Source organism: Meles meles, chromosome 15 (genome assembly GCF_922984935.1).
Source record: "Meles meles chromosome 15, mMelMel3.1 paternal haplotype, whole genome shotgun sequence".
Lineage (NCBI taxonomy): Eukaryota > Metazoa > Chordata > Mammalia > Carnivora > Mustelidae > Meles > Meles meles.
The window spans coordinates 68065875-68090808 of NC_060080.1; the positions used below are offsets into that span (position 1 = coordinate 68065875).

At 39.8% G+C, this 24934-nt stretch overlaps 1 protein-coding gene across 2 annotated transcripts in view; it reads right to left on the reverse strand.

Annotated features, from left to right (window-relative positions):
- Window positions 1-24934, reverse strand: part of ACYP2 (acylphosphatase 2) — a 182611-nt gene that overhangs the window by 42479 nt on the left and 115198 nt on the right. The gene's annotated exons all lie outside the window — the stretch shown is intronic.

Here is a 24934-nt window from a genome sequence, read left to right on the forward strand (position 1 = left end):
AATCTTTGGGTACCTTCATTTGGAAATAAGATGGAAATAATACTCCATGGGGTGGGTAATTATGAGATTTAAGCTAAAGAAGATAATTCATGTAATGTACTTGGTGTGGTATCTACTTCTAACATTAAACTTTCAGGTAATGACATGTGAATATGCCATTTGAAATTCTATTCGACTACAACTATTTCAACTACAAAGATAAAAAGGAAAACTTACAACCTTAAAATGGTCCTTCTATTTCTTCCAGTATGTTTAGTGGATCATTTTCCTTACAGAGAGTCATGGCTTAATGAAAAAGAGGATTTTCCATGGTTTCTGTCCTGTCTTTGCCTTTCTTAAAAAATTTATTTGAGAGAGAGAGACAGTGTGTGTGTGCACGAGCATAAATGGGAGGGGGAGGCGGTGAGGGACAAGCCAACTCCCCACCGATCGCTGCTGGGGAGCCCGATGTGGGGCTGATACCAGCACCCTGAGATCATGTTCTGAGCCAAGGTCAGATGCCTAACCAACTGAGCCACCCAGGTACTCCCCATCTTTGCATTTTTAAAGATGTTCTGATTTCTTCCTAAAATGGAATCATGTATAAATAAATAGATATACCAAGTTCCCTTAATTCCAACACCCAAATGAAAATTTTCATTTACTAAAACTGGAGAAAAGACAGAAGAAAATGCATCTGTTCGATCCTGGCTTTCTGACTCTAATAGTCCAAAAACCTCATTTCTCCTAGCGAAGGCTGCAGAACGATCAAAATCAAAATACAAGACTATGTGATGGGGTTCATATTTAAACTTTTGAAAATAAAAATGAATCTCAGTTAAAAAGTTCATGTAGGGAGAAAAGGGCATTTTAAAGAAATTCAATGTTGTGGCTCAGGCTCAGAATACCTATGGCTGGCAGAAAATCAAGGCTTTGTGTCTTGGGCACTGTCAGTGACTAGTGTGGGTTTTCTGGATGTGTGTTTTTCAAATGCTCCTTGCGATCAGTAAATGTAATATGAGCATTCCTTGGACCTCATTTGGATTTATTTGAATTTCAACAGCTACCAACAGATGTGCTTAGAAGGAATGGGCCCCAATTCCCAAATAGCACAGTATTTCGAATCTATTTTAGACTCTGAAATGAGAGCCCATTCCAGGAAGACAGTACTGAACTCTTTTCCCAGCTATAGAAATACCTCCTCTTGTTGCCCCCGGACCTACACCAAGGGAAGCCACTTGAAAAGATGTTCTTTTGCCAGCAATCATGTACCACTATAACCCACAAGTAGAAAAATACAATATTGGCTCCTCTTCAGACAACCTATTCTCACATCACCAGAACCCGGCAGATAAATAAAACCATAGAGTTCTTTTCATTCCCTTCTCATTTTCCAAAACGATCTTGTTATTTTTGTTACTTCGGTGAGCTCAAAAAAATGGGGCTCATCTACTAATGGTTAGGTCATATTAGACTTTTTCAAGGTAAGTTACTTTAGCCAAGGCTCTAGGACTATCCCTCTCCCCCATTCCTTGGGACTTAACTCTGTTCGTTTTCACACTCACCTAAACTGATGTCCTCTTCCTCCCACTCTTCCTACCCCACACGTAAGCATATACAAGCCCTTCTTACCGGAAATTTGGAAACCTCTAACCCCATTTCTTCTCTGCCTATTGCCCTATCTTATTTCTTCCTTCAACAGCCAAGCTTCCGGAGCTAATAAATCCCCCCTAAGTCAAGTGGAAACTCAAGGACTTTGCTTTCAGACATAGTAACAATGACTTTATTAGGTGGCTCTCTATGCCAGACAGTCTTATAGGCCTTAGAATTTTTTAATTAATCAATTGAGAAGGAAAGAGAGGTGGGGAGAGGGACAGGAGGAGAAGTAGAGAGAATCACAAGCAGATTCCACGCCCAGCACAGAGCCAATAGGAAGCTTGATCTCACAACCCTGAGATCATGATCTGAGCCAAAATTAAGTCAGATGCTCAACCCACTGAGCTAACCAGGGGTTTGATATTTTTTTCTTGATTACAAAAATGTATTAATAATTCATGTTTGTTATTAACAAATCAAACAACATAGAAACAGATAAAGATAGAAACAATGCCTCCCCTGCCTGAGCTCCATATCTTATCTCATCGTCACAACAACCAGGAGAAAACTGAGGCAGAGAAAGGCTCAGAATATACTCTGCAGTGTTTAAGAGGAAGAGCTGTGGGGTCAGATTGCCTGGATTCCTATCTTGCCTTTGCCATTTACTATGTGTCCGTGAGCAAATTACTGATTAGTTCTGCACCTCAGTTTTTGTATCTGTGAAATGGGGCTAATCTAGTTCAGAGGGTTCAGTGAGGATGTAATCACCAAAATGCAAAAATGTTGTTGTTTCTGAAGGAAAAAAAAATGATCAGAAAGAAATTATTTAAAAATGACAGCTGAGAACAAAGCACCAGGCATTAGAACATTCTGTTCGCCATTCTTTAACTAGTAGAGTCTAAAGGAGTCTTTAAAGCAGCGGGAAGAATTTGCTCAAAAAATATGCTCTTGCAATGATGACACCATTGATGTAATTTGTTTTTTAAGGTCACACTATTTTTTTGAAAAGATCCCACAATACTTCCAATTTTCGTAAATATATTTTGACTTGCTATAGTATCAGTCATTATTATTCATTTTTATCTCAATCAGGCTGGAATAATTATGTTTAACATTTAGATATTACAAACACATTTTCTATAATATGTTTTATACTGTATTTTTCCATTTTTTGTACTGGCTCTGTAGACCCCTGGGCTGACCTTGGTCAACCCCTGCCATCTGGCCCTGCCACCCTGGGGCCAGTGTGCCAGGCCAGCCATCGACACAGACCCTCAGCCTCTCACAGGCCCATCAGGCACCATCATGAGTGTTTGCTCTCTCTGAGTGCTGTCTTACTAGAAAATGATTAAATCATAATTATTGACTTTCCCAGAGTAAATCATCATCTGCACTCTGATAACTAAAATATTTTCACTCCACTTCTCTTTATTTATATACGTTTCTAAGAGGCCATAGATGACTGCCACTGTAAGGCTACTTGGTCAATCACACAAAGCCTCTTTCTCACCATTCCCTCTGCAAACACAGTTTCATGGGCTTTTTTTTTTTTTTTTTTTTTAAGATTTTATTTATTTATTTGACAGACAGAGATCACAAGCAGGCAGAGAGAGAGAGGAAGGGAAGCAGGCTCTCCACCGAGCAGAGAGCCTGATGCGGGGCTCAATCCCAGGACTCTGGGATCATGACCTGAGCCGAAGGCAGAGGCTTTAACGCACTGAGCCACCCAGGTGCCCCTTCATGGGCTTTCTAGGAGAAACTGAGGAAATGAACAAAGTGTGCATCTCCGTCTCTCCTCTACCCACATTCTTTCCAGTCTTAAGCAAGTAATAGAGTCCTGAGGCCCTCGGCATTCTGCCCTGGGTGGGCTAGCCCAAGGAACCACAGCTCTATGTGCCAAATCACTAGACAAACACACTTGTTTAAAGAATTAAGTCAAGAGTGAGAGATCCCTTTCAAAACAGGGAAGCACTGCTCAGCAAAATTTGAAGAGTCCAAGGGAAAGAAGACTATACAATTCACAGCCTCTCTTCATTCATCTTCTATTAAGTTTATCCATTAAAGGAGCATGCTTTCCCTGTTTCCCAGGGAAGTCAAACACCTCACAATTCTACCGTATACAGAATGGTGGTCACACTGTACCTCTCCTGAAAAGCCATCCTTCCTTCTTTGTTTTTCTTCTTTTCTTCCTTCCCTTTTTCTTTCTCTTTCTATCCCTTCCCATTCCCTCGTCCTCTCCTGTCTCATCTCTGTCTCTGCCTCTGGTTGACTAGATGGTTCAGATATTTTGTATTATCTCTCTTTATCCCCCCTTTCTAAAGAAAAATTATATATGTGTGTGTGTGTGTGTGTGTGTGTGTGTGTGTGTGTGTGTGTGTGTGTATTGCCAGAACATCCTATTTTGTTCTTTTTATTCATTTCTAGTCCATCATCTAGGCCACAAACAGAATAAAAGACTCCAAGAGAAAATTACATTTCACACTGAACAGTATTATCAGTGCTCACTTTCCAATTAAAAAAAAAAGTAGACATACCTTAATTTCGATCAGCTATTCTATGTGTAACCTTCCTCTAGGCACTTAGAAAAAAAGAAAAATACAGGATCTGTGACATTAACATGCAATTCTGAAGGTGTCTGCTTTCCCACTAACTGATTTCAGCCAAAGGTGGCATTGCTGTGTAACTAACCCTGGCCCCAGAATACAGACCCAGCTTTAAATCTGTCATCGGTTTAGATCACCTAATGTCCTGCACTCATGCCACTCCCATTTCATTCCCCTCGTTCTTAATGATTTTAGCTCCTGGCTCGTTCTCACTGCTCTCTGGTCTTATTTTTCTGTGATTTCAAAATACATATCAGTGATCCATCCCACCCTGGCCTCCTGGTTCATTGACCTTCTCCTCTGGAATGGCCTCACTCTCAGTCGGCTTCATTCAAGCCCCTCTTGGAAGGATGAGTACGATTCTGACCATCCCTTGCAGTCCACACCCAGACCACTACGGCATCCTTATAGCTCACTCTGCTACTCGGCCTCAGTGACCTTCAATTCCCTGGGTCTTCCAGTGTATTGATCAGGCCAGTGTTTCACTGCCCCTCATCCCTGTGTGTCCTCCACTCCTCCAGGCTTAAATTCTAAGATCGATTATTATTATCATTCTCTTGCTTTTCTTACTTTGGCTCTAAATCTAACTCTGCTTACTCATACTGTGCCTGTACACTCAATGTGGCTGAAGAAAAACTCACGACCAGACTGGTGGGCCTTACTTCAAATTCATGACCTTGACGCTCTCTCCTCAGAGTCCACTGCCTCTTGCCTCATCCTCACTCACTTAATAATCTTGCTTCCTACTTTCCTGGGAACACTGAAACAACCAGAAGAGAATTCCATAGATTCCACCACTTCTACCCACTGACCAACATACACACCCTCATCCTTTGCCTTCCTGCTGCTTCTGAACTTGTCATGCTCCCATAGACTGCCGCCTCCTCCCCCACCTGGCAGATTCCATCTGCTCTTATCTATTCAAGGACCTCTATCCACTGGTTCTCCTTCCTCTCTCCTACATCATTAGTCTCTGCTCCCTACTAAATCACTGACATCGGCATGTACACATACTTCTTCTTGTCTCATTTTAAAAACATTTTCTTTGACCCACTTTCTCCATCAACCATCATCGCACTTCTTCGAAGTAAACTCAAGAGTTGTGTATTCTTGCTGCTTTCACTCTCTCCCTTCCCATTTCCTCTTATACCCCTAATAGCTAAGCTGTCCCCCTCCCACTCTTCCAAACCTGTTGTCAAGTGAAGACCCTATTTCTTTATTTCCTTTTGGAGCAAATTCCTCAAAAGGATTATCAGTATTCATTGTCTCCAATTCCTTTCCTCTCATTCCTTTTAAAACCTATTCCAACCACCACTACTCCACTGAAGGTGCTCTGAGTTACCAGTTAGTTTTTGTTGTAAAATCCACTGATCAATGCTCAGAGTTCATTTTACTTGACCTGACGGCACCACATCACACAGTTCAACACTCTCCTTTACACCTCTGGCCGCCAGCACACTGCACACTCTCATATTCCCTCCTACCTCACTGATCTCTCCTTAGTCCTCGTCTTCTCCTTGACCTTGTCATTTTGGAGGCCCCAGGGCTTAGTCTATCAGTATTCACACCCTTGGTGATTTCATCTAGCTCTAAGGCTTTAAATAGCATGTATACTGATAATCCCCAAATATGTATTCCTGTCCCAGACCTTTTCTGAGCTCCAAATTCCTAATACTCACTAGCCTAACTCTGTTGTCCAAGAGTGATTTTAAATTTAACTCATCCAGGGGTGCCTGGGTGGCTGTTAGTTAGGCAACAGCCTTCGGCTCAGGTCATGATCCCAGGGTCCTGGGATCAAACCTCGTGTCGGGCTCCTTGCTTGGCGGGGTGCCTGCTTCTCCCTCTCCCTCTGCCTGCTGCTCCGCCTGCTTGTGCGCTCTCTCACTCTCTGTCAAATAAATAAATAAAATTTAAAAAAAATTTAACTCATCCAAAAGCAAACTTCTGATTCTCCTGTGGAGATCTGCTCCATCACAACCTTGCCATTCTTTGTTTCTGGCAACTCCATCTTACCAGCTACTGAGGTCAAAGTCCATGGAGTCATCCTTGACTTCTTTATTTCTCCATCCAGTTCACCATGAAACCATGCTGGCTATAACATCATACTACATCCACCATCCACCTCCATCACTACCACTTCAGAAGTTTCTTTCGCCTGGTTTACTTTGACAGCCTCCTACAAGATCTCCCTACATCTACCACTGCCCCCACCCAGTCTATTCCTCACGCCAGAGCCACAGCGATCCATGCAAAACCTACGTCAAATTCTGAGTTGTCTCTTCAAAATCATGAAATGGCTTTCCATTTCACTATGAGCAGAAGCCAGACATCTTATAATATCATATTAGACACTACTTGATCTGGCCTCTCTCAGTCTGCTCCAGTCACACTGATCTTGTTATTCCTCGAACACCCTAAGCACGCTCCTGTCTTAGGGTCTCTGCTTAGCTCTTTTCTCTTCCTAGAATGCTCTTCTGTAGAATACCCACTAGCTAAGTCTCTCATCTTTGAAACTCTGCCAAAATTTCACCTTTTCAATGAGGCTTCTTCTGACTGCCTTATTTAAAACTACTGCTCCCCACTCCCAACCCCAAGAACCTTCAATCACTTATTCAACTCTGTTTCTTTTCCTTACCACTCATCACTTTCTAGTATGATTGACTATTCACTTGTTATTCATTGTCTTTCTCTGTTACAAATTTCAAGAGGGAAGAAATCTTTGTTCTATTTACTGATATATCCTAAGGGCCTAGAAGAGTGCCAGGTATACCACAGGCACCCGATAAATATCTAATGTTTAGTGGGTTATGCATTCCTTAAATGTATGGTAGAATTCGCCTCAAGACCATTTCAGCCTCATGCTGTTTATGTGGTAAGATTCTTTTCAAACCCTTGATTTAACTTATTTATTGCTTCTATGTCTATTTAGGTTTTCTACTGCATTTCAGTGTTAATAAGTTACACATGCCATGAATATATTTCATCCAGGTCTGAAGACGCACTGGCATAAAGCTGTCCAACATGCTCTCTGATATTTCTTTAGATCACTGCTGTGACTACATTTTTCATCCCAAATACTATTTATCTCTCTCTCCTTTTATTGTTAATCTTTAGTTGATACTCTTTTGTCATTCACCTTTCTTCTCTTACGTTCATTACCTTTCCTCTACTTTCTTTGGCCTAACTCTGCTGATCTTTTACCCATTACTCAAGTTATACTCTTTGAGGAGTGATAGGGTGCTCAAGAGTACTTCTAGTTTCCGTCTTCCAGCTCAGGAGATAACACTTACCTGACCTTCTGAACTAGGCAAGGCCATCTGACTGGCTCTGGCCAATGACATAGGCCACTTCTGATGCAAATATGTAATGCATGGGGAAGTGACAGTCTTTTCCATAAACAGTGTCTAGTCAATTCAATATTCATATGGAAAAAACACATCTTGATTCCTATCACACCATTCACAAAAGCCAATTTCAGATCGGTTGTGATATAAAAGTGAAAGATCTTGGAGAGGGAAGATTTCTTTAGCAGCACAAAAAGCACTAATCTAAGGGGGGAAATGGTAAATTGGACTACATTACAATTTACAACTTTTGTTCATCCAAAGACAATCATTAATAAAGAGAAAAGCAACTCAGAAAGGGAGAAGATATTTACAAGACACTTTTCTAAAAACAGATTTGTATCTAGCACATATAAAAGATTCCTACTAAAAATATGAAAAATACAGAATACTCAATAGAAAAATGGGGAGAAGACCCAGATACATCATAAAGAGAGGATATCAGAATGGCCCCAAACCACATGAAAAGGTTCTCATTTTGTTACACAGTAGGTAAATGCAACTTGACCGCCGTGTGATCCCATCACACACCCACTAGCGACACAGAAATAAAAAGGATGACAGAGGTTATGGAAATGGACTGTCATGAGACTGACCCATGGAGGGCCTGGAAGCAGCCTCTGGGCAATTGATAGCTGCCTGACCAAAAAAGGCTTTCAGTGTGAAGAGCCCTGGTGGAACAAGGGCTTAGAAATCTAGGGCACCAGGAAGCTGGGGTCTGAAGTGATGACTGGGGCAAAGGCCAAGGAAACAAAGACTGCAGGGTGTGCCGTCTTCCCCGGAGCAGGGGAGGGGGCTGAAGTGGTGGAGTGAAGAATCCCAAGTGGTGGAGAAAAATAAGGCGGTAAGTGAAGTGAAGGTCAAGGCAGGTCCCTGGTCCCTGAACATGGATGCCCACACAAGCTCCCTGGAGGCCATCACCCAACTGGAAGTACAGACGGAATGCTCAGGCTGACAGAGCCGCACTACAGTTACAGTGCAAGCGTGGTCAGCTACGTCAACACTTCCTGGAGCGGAGGAACTACGTCACTCAGAATACCCCCTGGCTTCTGGGTCAGTGCCTTTTGGAATCAGCAACAGCTGTCCACCCTGTTTAGAGGCCCAGAAGCAGACGTGTTAAGATATAGAGCCAATTTGGAGACACCCTAGGATGGGCTGCAAGTTCAAGTTCCTTCAAATAAACCCACAGTGCAGAAACAAGCTGACTGTCACGGAATAGGAGGTTAGATTGTCCAGCCAAGTGGAATGTCTTGCCACTCCAACCATATGGCACCCAGGCCATGAACTCTAGTCCTTCATTCACAGGAATCAAGACATCACCTGCAGCTTCTTCACCTGGTTTTCAGACCACATCCTTCCAGAGCCCAACACAATTGCTGAGATTATCAAAGAGGACCTCCTTGACCTAATCCACTTGAATAGTACCTATTGTGTGAAGGGGCCCCTAGAGTGACCCTCTGCCAGATAAGGAAGCTGATGGACATCCCTTTGGGTTCCAATCTTGTTAACAACTGCCCTTGGAGATGCCCACATGCAAGATCCCCTACCACTTCCTGCTGAACCTGTGCCCGTTACTCTTTGTCTGCTGACCTTTCTGCACCTTCCTCCTTTTGAACACTCACTCTCTTAGCTGTAGGACTGAGAACTTCGTGGCTCTTCTGCATTAATGGTTCACGCTCTTCTAAGCCAAACAAATGATGCTATAAATTGGACTGTCTTTATCTACACTGCTTGCACCCTGTTTGTTCCCAGGGCTTCTAGTCTGGTTACTACCACCTGGGTTTCTAGTTATGTTTAGGAGCCTGTTTGGGGTTTTTTTTGTTGTTTTAATGTATTTTTTTAATTTAAATTCAGTTAGCTAACATGTATTAATTAGTTTCAGAGGTAGAGGTCAGTGATTCATTAGTCTTATATAACACCTAGTGCTCATGACATCACGTGCCCTCAGGAACCTGTTTGACTCACTCTGCTCATCACTGTGGACAACTGCTGGGCATTAATCAAGCCCAGGGAGAACGGCAGTGTGCCACTTGGTCTATGTGATGTATGCAACCCCACTGATCTTTCTGCCCTTCCAGTCACTGAGTGCTGCCTGCAACTGGCAATACACCCCCCCCCCCACCTTTGACTGCTGCCTGATGGATGTACATTTTCCAGACCACAGTCAGCTCCACTTCCTGGTTTTGGATCAACAATGATCTGCGTAAATGCTGGCAGACACAGGCTCCCCGCCAGTCCATAAAGGCATTCCTATTCCTCCCCTCAAAGACCTTAATTCCACACCACCATGTCCACCATTCAGGCACTACTGGCTGTCAGGCTGTGGCTGAGGGGACAAGTTAGACTCGATTCACATGGCAAGGATGACAGTAATGTCCCTGATGAGAAAGTACCAGGCTTTCTCAGCCTCTCTCAGTGAATTCATACAAAATGTAGGGACTTTGATTTGCCTTCTTTCTTCGTCCTCAACAAGACCAAGCGTCAGAGGTGCCAGGGTGGTGTACACCTTCTCTTCTCTTTCTCCTCCTCATCTCCTTCTGTTTCTCATCCCTCTTTCATATCTCTTCTACCTCTTTTTAAACGTGGTAGGGCCTCTCCTCCCGCCAAAAAAATAAAGAAAAAAAAAAAAAAGCGGTAGCCCAGAGACATCTGCAGAAGCAGGCTCTTTAGTTTAATCTAACTCCCTTTTCCTCTCCAGAGGCAGAGCGAGTGTCCTGTCAAGGAAACTTCTGGAGCTCTTATTGCCCCTCTGTGGTCTTCCAGCCCTTCCCTCCCTTAGCAGTGCCTACAGTGCTCAAAGGAAGACCGCTGCACAGGGAAGGAAAGGTGTTTCCAATTCAGAATGGATGAAAGGAACCAAAGAGATTGTGGTTGGTGCCCTAAGCAAGGCGAAGTGAACAAAAGGCGGGATGTAGAAATGAGCCAGGGACGTGCAGGGCCTAGAATTAAGACTGGCTTGACGGCGAGCCCGCGAGGAAGGCAGACTCGCTCTGGGAGTGGTGATGGGAGGAGGAATACTTTTCTCAGGACTGGCCTGGGAGAACTGCCGTGGCTAAAGAATTCACTCTGTTGCCCCGCAAGGGGTTCTCTAAAGAAAAACAGTGCCATGTTGGCTGTTTTCTCTCCTGTTTCCATGTGTTCTTATTCACGTGGAAGATCAATACAATACTCCTGTACCCTTAATTTCACTGGTGTTTAGTAAAATCCCATTACTTTCTCTGCTTCTGTTTACTGGGAAGATTTGGAGGAAATAGAATCTGTTTTATTTTCAACTGGGAACATTTGGAAGAATATCTGTCTCTTTCTCGTATACCATAGAGAATTCTGTGAATATTCATAACAGTTTTCACCTTGTTTCTGTTAAAACTGTCTTTAGAAATGCAATTTGAATAACGTGGTTTTGACAGAAGCTGAAGACTTCAGAAATTGTTGTCTTCGTGGAAAAATTCCCTAACAAAAAATTTGTGGCTCTGATTGTCTTGACAATTTACCCTGGTAACAACTTAGTCATTGATGTCTCTCTTTTTTCTAAATAGCAAAATGGCTTGTGAGATTGCTCTGTAAAATTGGAAGGGTACCATTGGCATATTTATCTTTATTTACACACAGTATGGCAAAATCAAAGCATGTCAGCCTGAAAAAACAGTAAAACTAAAAAGATGGAAAATAACAAGGGTGGAAAAGTACGCAGAGAAACCAGAATGGAGGAAGAGTAGCCTGATAGGAATACTTCAGACAACTGTTTGGCAGTCTCTGTGCACACCCTCTGATCCAGCTCTGGGAATATTCCCAACAGAAATGCATATGTGTATTCACAAAGACATGCATAGATGTGTTTATAACAGCATAATTCTACTAGCTAACACTGGGAACTGCCCCAATATATTCACCACTGGTTGAAAAAAATAAACAAGCTTTAAATATTCACACCATGGAATACTGTGAGAAATAAAGATCTATGCCTACATGTAATAGTATGAATGAAATTCACAAACATGATGTTGGACAGAAGCCAAACTCAAGAGTATATGCTATATAATTCCATTTAGATTTGAAGTTTAAGAACAGCTATACTTGATCTATGGTGGCAGAAGTCCAAACAGTCATGACTACCAAGAACAGTGAAGATTCTGGTATCTGACCCCCTACTTGCAAACTTAGCATGGTAGGCTACCTAGTTAGAGGATGCTGAGTCAGCGCCAAAGGCGGGTGTCAGTACTCGCACCAGTCTCTTGAGCCCTAATTCTTATTCTGCAGCATGAAGAAAGCCATGTGACACCTGCCCACCAAGTGGACTGTGTTAGAGGAGGGGAACCCTGGGCTTAAGGAAAGTGAATCCTTTATAATGGGAATTAAGGTGTCTGCCCTTGGCTTTGAAGGCAAACATTATCTTAATTATACTGAACAGCAAGTAAACCTGTACTTTGCTCCATAGGAGACACAAGCTCTACTTTTTCGAGGCTGTAAGCAAACTGCCCTTTGCTCTGGAGGGAAACACCGTTTTTGTCTTCCAAGGCTATTCACAGATATCCTTGAAAAGATACTCTGAACAAAGGCAGTTAGTGTTTCTGCTTCCAAGAGTGCAGAAACATCAGAAACCCATGATAACGATCTTAACAGTTTGGGGGGTGGATACCTATTGACTGGAAGGGACTATTATGGGTGGATTCTAAAGGACTGGGGTATTCTGTGTCTTGATCTGGGTGCTGGATACCTGGGTGTATTCAATTTGTGAAACTTCACTGAGTTGTACACCTGAGAAACATACTTTTTTATATGTATATTATCGTTTAATGAAAATATACTTGAGAAAAAAAAAAAAAAAGGAAATCCAAAGTAAACTAAGAAAAATAAAACAAACCAAAAACAACAACAACAAAATCTCATTTTTCCGGAACCTCCCTGCTAGAAAATGACAGGCCAATTCAAAAGTGTGTCTCAGATCTTTCTGGGTAGGCAATGATTCCATAGATGAGAATTCTAATGGGGTTATTTACTGTGCCATAGTCAAATGATTAAAATCCATTTTCTAAGCATAAAAGTACTCAATTATCTAGGTATGGGCCATCAACTTTTACTATATTTACTGCACCTGCTCCTTTTGTCAACTGACCTTTAGCAGAGTTTTTCAGTCATAAACAGTTCATTAATCATGGCTTTTGATAGTTCATTTTTTTTTCCGTCACGGTAAGTGTACTCTTTAATTCTCATCACATATTTCACCCACCTCCCCTCTGGTAACCATCAGTTTGTTCTCCATAATTAAGAGTCTGTTTCTTGGTTTGTCTTTTTTTTCCCTTTGCCTGTTGGTTTTGTTTCTTAAATTCCACATATGAGTGAAATCATATGTTATTTGTCTTTCTCTGATTTATTTTGCTTAGCATTATACTCTTCCATTCATGTCATTGTAGATGGTAAGGTCCATTCTTTTTTATGGCTGAATAATATTTCATTATACACACACACACACACACCCACACATCTTCTTTATCCATTCATCAGTTGGACACTTAGGCTATTTCCATAATTTGGTTATTATAAATAATGCTGTAATAAACATACAGGTGCATATGTATTCCCTTTGAATTCGTGTTTTTGGATTTTGGGGTAAAAACCCCGCAGTTCAATCACTGGATCATAGGATATGTTTTAATTTCTTAAGGAATGTTTTAATTTTTTAAGGAAAACTCCATACTGTTTTCTACAGTGGCCATACTAATTTACATTCTCACCAATAGTGCACGAGGATTCCTTTTTTCCCATATCCTCATCAATCCTCCTTGTTCCTTATTTTTTATTTTTTTATTTCAGTCATTCTGACAGTTCTGAGGGGATATCATGTTGTAGTTTTGATTTGTATTTCCCTAATGATGGGTGATGTTGAACATCTTTTCTTGTGTCTGTTGGCTATCTGGATGTCTTCTTTGGGGAAATGCCTGATCATGTCTCCCACCCATTTTTCAACTGGATTATTCATTTTTGGTTGTTGAGCTTTATAAATTCTTTATATTTTTTAGATATTAACCCTTTATTGGATGTGTCATTTGCAAATATTTTCTCCCATTCCATAAGTTGCCTTTTAGTTTTATTGGTTGTTTTCTTCACTGTGCAGAAGCTTTTTATTTTGATGTTCTCCCAATAGCTTATTTTTGCTTTTATTTCCCTTTCCTTAGGGGATATATCTAGAAAGAAGTTGCTATAGTTGATGTCAGAGACATTTCTACCTATGTTCTCTTCAAGGATTTTGGTGGCTTCATGTCTTTAATCTATTGAGTTTATTTTGTGACTATTGTGTAAAAATGTGGTCCAGTTGCATTATTTCATATGTAGATGTCCAGTTTTCCCAGCGCCATTTGTTTTTCCCATGTTTACACTTTCCACCTTTATCAAAGTTTAACTGACCATGTAATAATGGGGTTATTTCAGGGTTTTCTTTATGCTCCATTGATCTATGTGTCTGTTTTTATGCCAGTACCATACTGTTTTAATTATTGCCACTTTGTAATGTAAGTTGCAATCTGGAATCATGATACCTCCTGTTTTTTCTTTTTCAAGACTGCTTTGGCTATTCAGGGTCTTTTGTGGGTCCATACAATTTTAGGATTATTTATTCTAGTTCTATGAAAAATATTGGAAATATTTTGGTAGGGATTGCACTAAATCTGTGTATTGCTTTGGATAGTATAGACCTTTTTTTTTTTTTTTTAAGATTTTATTTATTTACTTGACAGATAGAGATCACAAGTAGGCAGAGAGAGAGAGGAGGAGGAAGCATGTTCCCTGCTGAAGCAGAGAGCCTGATCTGGGACTTGATCCCAGGACCCTGGGATCATGACCTGAGCCGAAGGCAGAGGCTTTAACCCACTGAGTCACCCAGGTGCCCCTATTATAGACATTTTAACACTATTCATTCTTCTAATCCAAAAGCATGGAATGTCTTTCCATTTCTTTGTATCATCTTCAATTTCTTTCATTAGCATTTCATAGTTTTCAGAGTACAGGTCTTTCATGTCTTTGGTTAAATTTATCCCTAGATATTTTATTGGTTTTGTTGTAATTTTAAATGGCATTGTTTTCTTAATTTCACTTTCTGCTGCTTCATTATTAGTGTATAGAAATGCAACAGATTTTTGTACATTGATTTTTGTATTTCATGATTTTACTGAATTTGTCACTTCTAGTAGTTTTTTTGTGGAATCCTTAGGGTTTTCTATATATAGTATCATGTCATCTACAAATTGTGAAAATTTTACTTATTCCTTACCAAACTGGATGCTTTACTTCTTTTTCTTGTATGACTGCTGGAGCTAGGACTTCTAGTACTATGCTGAATAAAAGTGGTAAAAGTAGATATCCTTGTCTTGTCCCTGGCACTAGGGAAAAAGCTCTTAGGTTTTTCCCATTGAGCATGATGTTCACTGTGAGTTTTGAGTATAAGGCTTTTATTATGCTAAGGTACGTTCCCTCTAGAGCTACTTTGTTGAGGGATTTCATCATGAATGGATGTGGTATTTTGTCAAATGCTTTTTCTGCATCTATTGAAATGATATGATTTTTATCCTTTCTCTTATTTATGAGCTATATCACATTGATTGACTTGAGAAATTGAACCACCCTTGCATCCTGGGAATAAGTCCCACTTGATTGTGGTGAGTGATTTTTTGAACGTATATTGTTGGATTTGGTTTGCTAGTATTTTGCTGAGGATTTTTGCATCCATGTTTATCAGAGATAATTGGCCTGTAGTTCTCTTTTTTGTAGTGTCTTTATCTGGTTTTGATATCAGGGTGATACTGGTCTTACTGAATGAATTTGGAAGTTTTCCTTCCTCTTGTATTTTTTGAATAGTTTGAGAAGAATAAATATTAACTCTTCTTTAAATGTTTGGTAGAATTTGCCTGTGAAGCTGCCAGGTTCTGGACTTTCATTTATTGGAAGCTTTTAGATTACTGATTCAATTTCACTGCTGGTACTCAATCTGTTCAAATATTTTATTTCTTCCTGATTGAGTATTTGGAAGATGATATGTTTCTAGGAATGTATCCATTTCTTCTAAGTTGTCCAATTTGTTGGCATATGATTTTTTCATTATATTCTCTTATAGTTCTTTGTATTTCTGGTGTTGGTTGTTATTTCTCTTTTTTGTTGTTGTTGTTTTTGTTGTTTTTTGTGATTTTATCTATTTGGGTCTTTTTTTTTTAAATGAGGTGATAGTTCATTTCAAAGTTCAGCTCCGCCAGCCAAATAAATAAAATCCGTGTATAATTTAGTTCCATCGTTCAGCAAGGGTGATGCTAGTCCAAGGATGGGCCCCATTATATATCATTAAGATGGTCTTTATCAAAGTTTCATAGACTTTGTTTTCAGGCCTCCCTCTTTGAGGTGTAAGCATTTCACTTGATAATTAAGAGTTAAAATAACTTCAAGCCACACCTCTGGCACATACCATAGAAGACTGTCATTAATAACAACACAATCTTGGGTGCCAACACAATCTTGGGTGCTAAATGAGAAAAATATGCAGCCAAGAATATTTTATCCCACTAGGGTCTCATTCAAAATAGGAGCAATAAAAAGCTTCCAGGACAAACAGAAACTAAAATAATTTCTGATCACCAAACAAGTCCTACAAGAAATATTAAAAGGGACCCTCTAAGAAAAGAGAGAGCCCAAAAGTAATACAGACCAGAAAGGAATAGAGACAATGTACAGTACTAATAGTCACTTTACAGGTAATACAATGGCCTAAATTCATCTTTCAATAGCTACTCTCGATGTAAATGGGCTAAATGCCCCAATCAAAAGATACAGGGTATCAGATTGGAAAAAAAATCAAGACCCATCAATGTGCTGTCTGCAAAAGACTCACTTTAGACCCAAAGTTACCTCCAGATTGAAAGTGTGGGCATGAAAAACCATTTACCATGTTTATGAACATCAAAAGAAAGCTGAGGTGGCAATCGTTATATCAAACAAATTAGATTTTAAAACAATGACTGTAACAAGAGATGAAGAAGGATACTATATAATAATTAAAGGGTCTATCCAACAAGAAGATCTAACAATTATAAATATTTATGCCCCTAATATGAGATCAGCCATTATATAAACCAGTTAATAACAAAATCAAAGAAACACATTAATAATAATACGATAATAGTAGGGGACTTTAACACCCCCCTCACTGCAGTGGACAGAACTTCTAAACAGAAGATCAATAAGGAAATAAGGGCTTTGAATGACACACTGGACTAGATGGACATCACAGATATATTCAGAACATCCCATCCTAAAGCAATGGAATGCACATTCTTCTCAAGTGCACATGGAACATTCTCCAGAATATATCACATAGTACGTCACAAATCAGGTCTCAACTGGTACCAGAAGACTGGGATCATTCCCTATTTTCAGACCATGGTACTTTGAACCTGGAATTCAATCACAAGAAGAAATTTGGAAACAACTCAAATACATGGAGGCTAAAGAACACCCTACTAAAGAATGAATGGGTCAACCAGGAAATTAAAGAAGAATTTTTTAAAATTCATGGAAACAAATGAAAAGGAAAACACAACTGTTCAAAATCTGTGGGATGCAGCAAAGGCGGTCCTAAGAGGGAACTACATAGCACCATAGCCCTTCTCAAGAAACAAGAAAGGTCTCAAATATGCAACCTAACCTTACCCCTAAAGGAGCTGGAGAAAGAACAGCAAATAAAGACAAATCCAGCAGCAGAAGAGAAATAATAAAGATTAGAGCAGAAATCAATGAAATAGAAACCAAAAGAACAGTATATAGATCAACAAAACTAGGAGATGGCTCTTTGAAAGAATTATTAAGACTGATAAGCCCCTGGCCCGACTTATCAAAAAGAAAAGAGAAAGGACCCAAATAAATAAAATCACGAATCAAAGAGAAGAGATCACAACCAATGTCGAAGAAATACAAATGATTATAAGAACATATTATGATCAACTATATGCCAACAAATTAGGCAATCTGGAAGAAATGGATGCATTCTTAGAGATGTATAAACTGCCAAAAATGAACCAGGGAGAAATAGAAACCTGAAGAGACCCATAACCAGCAAGGAAATTGAAGCAACAATCAAAAATCTCCCAAAAAACCAGAGCCCAGAACCAGATGGCTTCCCTGGTGAATTCTACCAAACATTTAAAGAAGAATTAGTACTTATTCTTCTGAAGCTATTTCAAAAAACTAAAATGGAAGGAAATATCCAAACTCTTTCTACGAGGCCAGTATTACTTTGATCCCAAAACCAGAAAAAGACCCCACCAAAAAAGGAGAATTACAGACTAATATTCCTGAAGAACATGCATACAAAAATTCTCACCAAAATACTAGCCAATAGGATCCAATAGTACATTAAAAGGATTATTCACGGGGCGCCTGGGTGGCTCAGTGGTTTAAGCTGCTGCCTTCAGCTCAGGTCATGATCTCAGGGTCCTGGGATCGAGTCCCACATCGGGCTCTCTGCTTGACAGGGAGCCTGCTTTCCTCTCACTCTCTCTGCCTGCCTCTCTGCCTACTTGTGATCTCTCTGTCAAATAAATAAATAAAATCTTTAAAAAAAAAAAAAAAGGATTATTCACCATGACCCAGTGGGATTTATTCCTGGGCTGTAAGGGTGGTTCAACATCCACAAATCAATCAATGTGATACACTACAAAAATAAAAGAAAGGAGAAGACCATATGATCCTCTTAATAGGTGTAGAAAAGGCATTTGACAAAGCACAGCATTCCTTCTTGATTAAAACTCTTCACAGTGTAGGGATAGAGGGGACATACCTCAATATCATAAAAGCCATCTATGAAAAGCCCATAGGAAATACCATTCTTAATGGAGAAAAACTGAGAGCTTTTCCCCTAAGGTCAGGAACACAACAGAGCTATCTCCTATCATCACTGCTATTCAACATAGTACTAGAAGTCTTAACCTTAGCAATCAGACAACAAAAAGAGATAAAAGGCATCTGAATCAGCAAAGAAGTCAAACTCTCATTCTTTGCAGATGACATGATACTCTATGTGGAAAACCCAAAGGACTCTACCCCAAAATTGCTACAACTGATACAGGAATTCAGAAAAGTGGCAGGATATAAAATCAATGCATAGAAATCAGTGTCATCTCTATATACCAACAATGAGATAGAAGAAAGAGAAACTAGGAGCTGATTCCATTTACAATGGCACCAAAAGCCATAGGATACCTAGGAATAAACCTAACCAAAGAGGTAAAGGATTTGTACTCAGAAAACTATAGAACACTCATGAAAGAAATTGAGGAAATTGAGGAAGACACGAACAAATGGAAAAACATTCCATGTTCATGGATTGGAAGAACAAATATTCTTAAAAGTCTATGCTACCTAGACCAATCTACATATTCAATGCAATCCCTACCAAAATACCATCAACTTTTTTCACAGAACTGGAACAAATAATCCTAAAATTTGTATGGAACCAGAAAAGACCCCAAATAGCCAAAGGAATCTTGAAAAAGAAAACCAAAACTGGTGGCATCAGAATTCCAGACTTCAAGCTCTATTACAAAGCTGTAATCATCAAGACAGTATGGTACTGGCACAAACACAGACACATAAACCAATGGAACATAATAGAGAACCCAGAAATGGACCCTTAACTTTACGGTCAATTAATCTTTGACCAAGCAGGAAAGAATATCTAATGGAAAAAAGACAGTCTCTTTAACAAATGGTGTTGGGAAAACTGGACAGCCATAACATGCAGAAGAATGAAAGTAGACCATTTCCTTACACCATACACAAAAATAAACTCAAAATGGATGCAAGACCTAAATGTGAGACAGGAATCCATCAAAATCCTACAGGAGAACACAGGCAGCAACCTCTTTGACCTTGGCCACAGCAACTTCCTACTAGATACATCTCATCTCCACAGGCAAGGGAAACAAAGGTAAAAATTAACTATTGGGACTTCATCAAGATAAAAAGCTTCTGCACAGCAAAGGAAACAGTCAACAAAACCAAAAGACAACTGACAGAATGGGAAAAGATATTTGTAAATAACATATCAGATAAAGGGCTAGTATCCAACATCTATAAAGAATGTATCAAACTCCACAGCCAAAGAACCAAAAAAACCCAGTCAAGAAATGGGCAGAAGACATGAACAGACATTTCTCCAAAGAAGACATCCAAATGACCAACAGACACATGGGAAAATGCTCAACATCACTTGGCATCAGGGAAATACAAATAAAAACCACAATGAGCTACCACCTTATGCTAGTCAGAATGGCCAAAATTAACAAGTCAAGAAATGACAGATGTTGGCAAGGATGTGGAGAAAGGGGAGCCCTCTTACACTGTTGGTGGGAATGCAAGCTGGTACGGCCACTCTGGAAAACAGTATGGATGTTCCTCAAAAAGTTGAAAACAGAGTTACCCTATGACCAAGCAATTGCACTACTGGGTATTAACTCCAAAGATACAAATGTAGTGATCCAAAGGGACACCTGTACCCCAATGTTTATAAGAGCAAGTCCATGATAGCCAAATTATGGAAAGAGCCCAGATGTTCATCAATAGATGAATGGATAAAGATGTAGGGTGTGTGTGTGTGTGTGTGTGTGTGTGTGTGTGTATTATGGAATACTACTCAGCCATCAAAAAATGAAATTTTGCCATTTGCAATGACATGGATGGAATTAGAGGGTATCATGCTAATAAGTGAAATAAGTCAGTCAGAAAAAGACAATTATCACATGATCTCACTGACACATGGAATTTAAGAAACAGAGGATCATAGGGAAAGAGAGGAAAAAAAGAAACAAGACAAAATCAGAAAGGGAGACACCCAAAAGAGACTCTTAACCACAAGAAACAAACTGAGGGTTGCTGGAGGGGAGGAAGGTAGGGGGATGGATATTAAGGAAGGGCATGTGATATAACGAGTACCAGATATTATGTAAGACTGATGAACCACAGACCTGTACCTCTGAAACCAATAATATATTATATGTTAATTAATTGGATTAAAAATTTAAATATATATATGTATATGTATATTTAATAATATGTATATTTCTCAAAAAATAGCAACACAATCTGCTATTAAAAATGTAAACAGGGGCGTCTGGGTGGCTCAGTGGGTTAAAGCCTCTGCCTTCAGCTCAGGTCATGATCCCAGGGTCCTGGGATCGAGCCCCACATCGGGCTCTCTGCTCAGCGGGGAGCCTGCTTGCCCCTCTCTCTCTGCCTGCCTCTCTGCCTACTTGTGGTCTCTGTCTGTCAAATAAATAAATAAAATCTTAAAAAAAAAATGTAAACAAAAGGGGTGCCAGCAAAGGAAACACTCAACAAAACAAAGAGGCAACCCACGGAATGGAAGAAGATATTTCCAAGTGATAGTACAGACAACAGGCTGATATCCAGGATATATAAAGCACTTCACAAACTCAACACACACAAAACAGATAATCATGTCAAAAAATGGGCAGAAGACATGAACAGGCACTTCTCCAATGAAGACATACAAATGGCTATCAGACATATGAAAAAATGTTCATCATCACTAGCCATCAGGGGAATTCAAATTAAAACCACATTGAGATACCACCTTATACCAGTTAGAATGGCCAAAATTAACAAGACAGGAAACAATGAGTGTTGGAGAGGATGTGGGGAAAGGGGAACCCTCTTACACTCTTGGTGGGAATGCAAGTTGGTGCAGCCAATTTGGAGAACAGTATGAAGATTCCTTAAGAAATTAAAAATAGAGGGGCACCTGGGTGGCTCAGATGTTAAGCATCTGCCTTCAGCTCAGGTCATGATCCCAGGGTCCTGGGATCAAGCCCCACAAGGGGCTCCGTGCTGGGCAGGAAACCTGCTTCTCCCTCTCCCTCTTCCACTCCCCCTGCTTGTGTTCCCCTTTCTCGCTGTGTCTCTTTCTGTCAAATAAATAAAATCTTTAAAAAAAAAAAAAAAGAACTTAAAAATAGAGCTTCCCTATGACCCTGCAATTGCACTACTGGGTATTTACCCCAAAGATACAGATGTAGTGAAAAGAAGGGCCATCTGTATCCCAATGTTCACAGCAGCAATGGCCACGATTGCCAAACTGTGGAAAGAACCAAGATGCCCTTCAATGGATGAATGGATAAGGAAGATGTGGTCCATATACACTATGGATTATTATGCCTCCATCAGAAAGGATGAATACCCAACTTTTGTATCAACATGGACGGGACTGGAAGAGATTATGCTGAGTGAAAGAAATCAAGCAGAGAGAGTCAATTATCATATGGTTTCAGTTATTTGTGGAGCATAAGAAATAACACGGAGGACATGGGGAGACGGAGAGAAGAAGGGAGCTGAGGGAAATTGGAGGGGGAGATGAACCATGAGAGACTATGGACTCTGAAAAACAATCTGAGGGTTCTGAAGAGGCGGGGGGTGGGAAGTTGGGCCAGTCTGGTGGTGGGTATTGTGGAGGGCACGTATTGCATGGAGCACTGGGTGTGGTGCATAAACAATGAATTCTAGTACACTGAAAAGTAATGAAAAAAATTAAAAATTAAAAAAAGAAAAGAAAAGAAAAGGGGTGCCTGGGTGGCTCAGTGGGTAAAGCCTCTGCCTTCGGCTCAGGTCATGATGTCGGGGTCCTGGGATGGAACCCCACATCGGGCTCCCTGCTCAGCAGGGAGCCTGCTTCCCCTCTCTCTCTGCCTGCCTCTCTGTCTGCTTGTGATCTCTGTCTGTCAAATAAATAAATAAATAAATAAATCTTTTTTTAAAATGTAAAGAAAAAATTTGGTTTTGCTTATTTGAGCAAAATTTTTCCCATTTCTATATATAACAAGGTATTATGGGATAAAAAAAATAATTCAGTGTTCAAAATGTAAGCTTCATTTTCAAATAAGGGATATAAAAACATTTAATAATATACAAGATTAACTTATTGCCTTTGAAGCATAAGGTAGATAAGGCTTTTTACAATGCCTGTCAATTCATATCACACATAATTTTAAATGGCATCCATTTGGATGGCTTGCCCTATGTTTTCCAATGGCAAAATGTTCTGTTTGCTACTGGTAGCTAGAAGCATAGCACATATAGGATACTTTGATTCACGTAAAGGGGTCCAAAATTCAAGTTTATTCTGTCTTACCAAGTTGGATAGTGACAGAAAGGTGATAGGTAAGATTTTTGAATCTAGCATTAAACCAGAGTCCAGAGCACTAAACTAATAGTGCACTGAGTTACAGGTGGGGCCACCTTGGTTCTAGGGGGCTCTGCCCTAAGTCGCTGGCAAGCCACTTAATTCCAAAGACAGTTTTATTCCTCTTCTAAATCGGAAGATTTACCTGTGCATTAAAACTAAATTTTCTGCAGAGTTCTGTGCCATTACTGGGCTTGCTGTCTCGGTACTTTTCATGGGTGACCTTAGCCTGCCATCGCCTTGGAAAAAAGGACTCTGAAATCTGGAATCGCTAACCCTCACTCTAGATCAGGGTTGGACATGTCCATTTGCACAGTGTTTTCAGAAATCTCACATCTGCCTCTCCTAAATCTGATCTTTCTTTTCCCAGCATTGACTGTGACCAAGTTCCCTTTGCTCAGGCATCTTTGTCAGCACACCACTGCCTGCACAACAAAGTCCCAACACGCAGCTACTGCGCTCAGTAGCCCCCACCCAGTCATCTTGCTGGAGCCCACTCACATGGGACTCTCTACTGTACCTCAAGCAGCCATACACTGTCCTGCTTCTGTGCCTTTCCCTCATCTTGAATTTTCTTCCTCACCTCCCTACCTATGGAAGTCCTATCAAAATTCAATTTAAATGCCATCTCTGCTAAATAACATCCCCAACCCCCTACTTCCTGCAGCATACGCTTTGTAGGCATTTATTTCATACAGACTCATACTGTATTCTTTATATATGTTACTTGGTTATATAGGTCTTTGTTAATCAATTTTAAGTTATTTAAAGTTATTTAAGGGCCAAGCTCATGTTGTAGTCATCTTTTTCTTCTGTAATGGATAAGACACAGTCTTGTCCTCAGGTAGCCTCAGATCTAGCACAGGAGACAATTTACAGTGTGAGAAATGCTAAAAGGAGTGTAAGCACAGAATGCCACGAGACCACATGAGAATAGTGTTTCCCAAGCTGAGGCTAAGGGGTGTCAGGGAAGGCTTACATTATTATAAGAGGTGGCTTTCAAATTCCTTGGTAGACTCCATACTAGACTATAAGCTTCTTCAGAGAAGACATTTATCTTTTCATCTCTGTATCCAGAGGGATACATTATTTATGTTTAGCATAAAAAAGACCCTCCAAAATGAATGAATGTATAAATAAAAGATGCCCAAGTCATTTATAGTTCTAAATGTATAAGTGAATCATATTAGTCTTTTGTACTTTTTAATCATACTTATCAGAAGTCAATTAATAATTGGTTAATGAAAACCTCATAAAAAAGTAAATAACCTATTTTTAGGTTTGAGATTTTAGGTAAGTGTTAACTGGCTACCCAAATAATTCCTAAGAAAGAAGAGCCAGAGCAGAGACTTCAGTAAAAATCCTTCCACATACCTTAACTCCAAGTCTCAGAAAGGAGTATATGTGGATAAGTGAGCTGTTTTGAAATTACAGATCCAAATTGTACCAACACTGTGATGTTTGCTCCTTAATCTCTAAATTCATCTAAGTTGAAAAGAAAACAGACCTTATTATAGTCCTTAACAACAGATTATACTAATAATAGCTCTCATTTATTAAGTCCCTACATCATGGTACCACTGTGCTAGGCACTTTATGTATATTATTCCCTTAATTCTCATACAACTCTACAAGGTATTCCTGTTCCCATTTTTCAAATGAGGAAAATGGGACTCAGTTGAGATACTTGTGTTTGGTCACTCACCAAGGTAGTAGTAAACCCAGGATTCAAACCCAGCTCTGACTCCAGAGTCTCATAACTATATCTGGATAGAAATCTTATCTTTTGTTTTAGAGTAGAAAATCATTAATCAAGATAATCTGCCAGTGGTTTCGATTTTTCCCATTTGTGTACAAAATTTTTATAGCATATGAAACACTTTACCAATTTTGATGATTAATGAAAATTCCAACAACAAAGGGTAAGTGCAAAATCAGAAGAACAGTACTAGTAATATGTAATTGTTTTTCCTTTAACGATTATCAACCATACTATGACCTAATGGCTTTTGAAATCTGAATACCACATACAAATGACTTTGAGATACAATGGCATTTATGGCATACCTACTGTTGGTTGGCATCACTTTGCTAAAGTCACTGTCCCAGCTGAATCGTATTTTTAGGTATTCAGGTGGCTCCAACAAGCTTTCTGTCCCAAAGTAACCAGCAGGATTTGGAAG